Genomic DNA, 6007 nt, shown 5'->3' on the forward strand with positions numbered 1-6007 from the left:
CACCCACGGGCCACTGCAGCAAGGCCGACCACCTGATTCCAGTCACCCCTTATATATATATATATATATATATATATATATAAATTAAATTAATAAAAAATTAGCTATGCTGAGGTGGCAAACGTTGTGTTTTAACCAATTTAAGAGCAGTTAAAAAATTTTAAGGGTAAGAACTTTATTGACATTTCATTGATAAAAAAATAAAATTTTGAAAAAAATGAGTTTTTATTTTTTATTTTTTATAACTTGACTCATGAACTTTTATATATATATATATATATGCATCCCATTTTCTCTAATACAGCAAACACAAACACCAAAAAAAAGTATGAACGCTAGGTTTTAATGGAATTCGACTTACATGTTGTTATTTTAATAACGGCATGTATGCTGTAGTTGAATCAACGGTCAAGATTGAATTTTAAAGTTGACTTACTTTTATAAGCATTTAATAGGATAGAAAAAATTAAAAGAAATTTTGAGAAATTCAATCTTAACCGTTGATTAAACTACAGTATATATGCTTTTATTTTAATAACAGCATGTAAGCCAAATCTGTTTCAATGCAGTGATTAGTGTGAATTCTCTTTTCAATTAGTCTGCAGAGAAAAATATATTTTTTATTTTTTTATAGGATAAATATATTATAAGTTCCTGAGTTTGTTTAAAAAATATACGGTCAATTTAAATGCCAATAAATTTTTAGCGTCAAAATTTTTTAACTGCCATTAGATTAGCTGAATCACACATGCATATCTAATTTTTTATTAATTTAATTTAAAAAGTAAATCTAAAAAAAAAAAAAACCATCTCCAACAGAGCAAACCATCTCCGGCAAGGATCAAACAGATCAAACCATCTCGATCTGTTTGAGTTTTGGATTTTTGGATCTTGGATCTTTGGTTCAGAATTCATAGAAAATGAAAATTACTGTGATAATTACTGTGCAGTTTCAAGCCTTCTTTGTACGGAAGACAACAGCATATTCGATGAGAACGATTATGGGGCCGTGGAGAAAGAGTTTGAGGGCACATGGCGTCATCGGAATCATCGAAACTACGGCCAAGATCGGAGCTTTGGCAGTGGCAATGGGGTGCCCTTGCGGAGTTACGAGTGTTTGGCTTTGATGTTCTAAAAGGAATGCCAGCATTGCCTGCTGCTGATTACTTGAAGAAACAACCCAAGATCCAAAGATCAAACAGATCGATATGTGCATGCGCCCAGGTGAAATTAACCGAGAAAAATCAAACAATAAACAAAAATCAAGGAAAACCCAAAAGACAAAAAATGAAATTCCCCAAAAAAAAAAACAATCACCACTCCGCAGCAAAACGCCAGAGACCAACACACAACATCACAAAGAAAATGCAAAGAAAGGGACAGAAGGAGATGGATCTGGGGGAGATGGTGGTTTTTTTTTTTTTTTTTTTTTAAGGTTTCTTTTTTAAATTAAATTAATAAAAAATTAAATATACTGACATGACAAAACAATGCGTTTCAACCAATCTAACTGCAGTTAAAAACTTTTGATTATAAAGATTTTATTGGTATTTCCATTGACCCATAAAGTAAATTTTCAAAATAAAAAAAAACTTATAAATTTTATTTTTTGGGCGAGTTCACTCCGGACTTATAATATTTTTACCCTTTTTAGTAATAAAAAATTGTTTAAAAAGCTAAAAATCTGTTTTTTAAAAAAAGTTTTAAAATTCTGTTTTTTAAAGTAAATCTTTTTCGAGAATGAACTATCTTGAGTCACTCAATTAGCTTGCTGGAAAAAAAAAAAGAAAAAAAGACAAATTAACTTACATGAAAATATATATATATATATATATATATATATATATATATATATATATTAAAATAATATTGTTTACAAAATTAAAAAAAAGTTCATCTGCAAAAGCAGGGGTTTGGAATGACTTTATTTTTTTTCTTAAGTTTGATTTGTATCATGAGATATGTGAGAACGTGGTTTTTTTGATAATGGTAAATTGGTGCTAGTATTGGCAGATTGAGTTGGTACCGCGAAAGTCCCATATGTGACCGATGAATGGTCAGGAACCGATATCTGGCGTAAAAGCTGATGGCGTGGCCACATTAATTTTTATTTTTTATTAAAATATATATATTCTTTTCATTCAAAAAAATTAAATAAAATTTAATTAAATTGTACGTCATCGAATAACACTCCGTCATCGATGACATGACGTCATCAGCGATGGCGATGACCACTTGTACCATATGTTTTAGTCTTCTGATGTCGATGGCATTAAACTAGTTAAGTCAGTAACGATCCGATAGATAGAATAGCTAATTTAGTGCTGTCGCTAAATGTCTTTTGTCCTGAATCAAAACAAGGAAAAAAAAAAAGTGTTCAAACTCTAAGTGGATTTTTAGTATTTAACCCTTAAAAAAATTCAGAAAATAAAAACTAAAAAATAATTGTTTAAAAACTAGATAAAGTTTATTCTCGATTTTTTTTTTTTTTTTAGAAGAAATGAAACGTTTTTTTAATAAAAATAATTTTTTAAAAAGTGCAAAAAAAAAAAAAAAAAATCATTCTCGAAAAAGTTTTTTATATTTTTTATATTTTTATGTATCCCACTTTCTCGAATACACCAAACACAAACACCAAAAAAAAATGCAAAATAATGGTCTTATCCTGCAATGTTTTTTTCGACAAAATGCATCCCATTTTCTTGAATACACCAAAAAAGTGCAGAATAATTGCCTTAATAGACCAAACAGAAAATAATGCAATTTTTTTTTTTTTCCTAATAAAGCTAGTTGTCTAACACATGGGGTTTCATATTTCCATTTGTTTACACAGCTCTGTCTTCTTCTATTTCTCTTCTCTTTTCTTTAGCAACTGCAAATTTCTTTTGCACAGATTCAGAAGCTAAGAGATGCAGACCGAGAAAGAAGGAGAAGAAAAACCAAGAGAAACAGTTTGTTTTAAAAATTTATTTTTTATTTAATTAATTTGCTGTCAAGATTTTTTGTAATAGAAACACGAAATGAAATCAAGAAATGAAGATTGGCTTCAACAAATTAAGTAGAGAAGTGAAATCAAGAAATCAAGCATAGCTTCAACAAAGTAGACTTACAGTAGAGAAGTGAAATCAATAAATCAAGCTTAGCTTGAACAAAGTAGACTTACTAAGCAGAGGATCACACAGCTGCAAAATACATTATAAAGAAACACAAGACAACACAAAATGAAATGGAATAAAGCTTCAACAAAGGAGGACTTACTTCTATGCGTGAGAGAGACACCCTGATGCAGAGAGTGATTTGTAGGGATTGAGATATGCAGAATGAAATACATGCACAATAAAGCAGTAAAGCACTAACAAAGCACTGAAAAATAAAATATTACAAAAACAGAACAATAAGATGAAATGAAACGCACAGTTTAACTAAATATGATGTAATGAAACGCACAGTTTAGACAGGTGTCAGTATTTCAAAATAGCCACTTGTCAATACCACAGGCACTCTGGCTCAAAACTCCCTACTTTACATATATGGACACGTCATTTGCAAGTATAATTTGGCAGAAGAAAAAAATAAGAATAGGAATTTGTTTAGAAGAGATTGTAGTAAAAGTGATGAAATAATGCAGTAAGTCCAAAATTTGATTGTTTGTTCCAAGGTTGTCATGCACTTTACATTCCGACATGTCACCACAAACTAAAAAAAAGAATTGTTAATACCCTAAAGAAAAATTCTACCTTTACCAAAGTTGATAAATTTCTCTGCTCTAAAATGTTTTCAATAGGACAAAATACTCAATACATTCATAAAAATAAAAAATAAAAATAAAAAGGCTAAAAAACTAATTTTATTTTATTTAAAAAAATTGAAATTCATTACTGAAATTAGACATGAAAATGAGGATAACAATAATAATTTTTGATATCTGTATCTGTGTTATGCAATTATTATTAGCATTTACACAGTTATTGTGATCAATAAATACAGTTATTATCGTCTATCCCTATAAAATAATGACTAATGAGTATTTTGGCTTCATATCATAGTAAATGACTCTGACAGGGGAGCGATGATCCAGATAGGCCATCCCTTCAGCTATGCCACTATCAACTTCCGGGACCAGGATCCCCTCCAATTGAGATTAATTGGAGAATCTCATGTTGAGGGATCCTGCCCTTAATGAGATCCAATGGTGTAAGAATCTCATGCAGTAACTTTTGTTTTTAAACCTTTTTGTTTTTACCGATGTCCTCTCTGTCTTCCTCAAACTTCTTCTACACACTTTTCCTCATTTTATTTTCCTCATTTTATTCTTCTACACGCTTCTTCTACACACTTTTCCAGTTTTCCTCATTTCAAAATAAAAAAATAAAAAATAAATAAAAACTTCTTTCTTCCCGACCCTGTACTTCTCTGCACAAACCAACCCCCACTCCGCCACCGTCGAGCTTCCCGAGCCGCCGGCCCTCTCCCACGAGCCTGGTCCGAGCCCACAGACGCTTCTAGCGGTGGCGTCGGAGCCCGACAAGGCTGTGCACCTCCAAGCCGGTTCGCGGTCGGCGAAGATCACGACCATGGTGTGGAAGGCCTCCAGAGCCCAAGCCAGGCTCGTTAGCACGAAGTGCTTCAGCTGCCACGGCCCGAACTCGCCGCAGTGCCTCTGCAGCATGTCGTCAATGTAGATCTTCTGGGGTTCCGATTTGGGATCGGATTCCTTTCTCGATTTTATCAGCAGTGACCGGAGATCGGAGCTCCAGTCAGTTTGATCTGATGCTATCGTGGCCGGCATATCTGGGAATCTTTTTTGGGGCAATTAAGAGTCAAAGGTAGAAAAAAAAAAATTCCTATCTTTTGCAACAGTCTTCACCAACCCATACGGAAAAAGTCCCAGTAGATTTCAGAAAAATGTAAATAGTTTGCTTCCTCGGTGGTGTATATATCTATAATTAGTGATTCTTAGTTATGTTTCTTGAATTTTGTTGTATGATTTTTCAAGAATTGGTGTATTTGCTAGTACTCCAATTAACGCCAACAACATTATAAAGAAGATTTTATTTGTTGTGATTGTCGGGATAATACGTCAGTGGGTGCCTTAAGTTTCATCAAGCTATTAGCGATTTGGGATTTTGAATGAATTTCGACGATCATTGTATTTACACTCGAATAGTTGATGGTGAGATTAGAATATTGTCATTTTATGTTTATGATATCCTTATTGTCAGAAATTCCGTGTTTGCCATAAATAGAACTAAAAATTGGCTTAGCTCCAAATTGGAGATGAAAGACATGGGTGAAGCTTCTTCTGTGTTTGGAAATAGCTGGTGGCTATGTCGGACAACAAGTCAAGGGAAGGGGTGCGGGAAGCAGCATCAAAGCTAGTAGCCGATGTAAGGGCAAGATGGTGGTGGGTAAGTTGCTGGAAGATCTGAAATTGGCGGCTATCGAACTGCCTATGCTACTTATGCTGGTTCAGCTTCTGCTTTTGCTATTATGTGGAATTTATGGCGAGGGTGCTTCTCGTGCCATTACCGTGCGGTCTCAATCTCCCAAAATTATATCAATAACACTGCCATTCAAATTTGGATACAAATGCACACAAATTGATAACCATTCATTTGAATAAACAACACTGATTTTCCTCTAGTTCCTTACAATATTCTTTTGCATCAACTTCAGAACAGATAAATACAAAAGTAATATAGTTTCCAACACAAAAAAATGTTCTAATCACAACACCAAGTCACCAACCCACCAAAACAACAAAAAATCGCAATCAACACCCCCTTTCAATCTCGCACCACCCTTCAATGTCCTGAACATGTTTCAAAATCAAAGTTATTTTTTCAAATGAATAAGAAAATACTAAAAGATTTCTCTATTAGTAAGTTTGCTATTTACCAAGAAAATTAATGAGATCTATATTTGCATTTGTGCTATCAACAATTGATGTTGGTGTAAGATTGAACCCATTGGTTTCCTAAAACATAAGAATATCATTTAACTTGTC

At 33.0% G+C, this 6007-nt stretch overlaps 1 pseudogene; it reads left to right on the forward strand.

Moving 5' to 3' along the window:
• The window catches only part of LOC132181702 (uncharacterized), a 68328-nt pseudogene that overhangs the window by 5004 nt on the left and 57317 nt on the right, over nt 1-6007 (forward strand).

This window comes from Corylus avellana, chromosome ca5, assembly GCF_901000735.1.
Source record: "Corylus avellana chromosome ca5, CavTom2PMs-1.0".
In the NCBI taxonomy this organism is placed as follows: domain Eukaryota; kingdom Viridiplantae; phylum Streptophyta; class Magnoliopsida; order Fagales; family Betulaceae; genus Corylus; species Corylus avellana.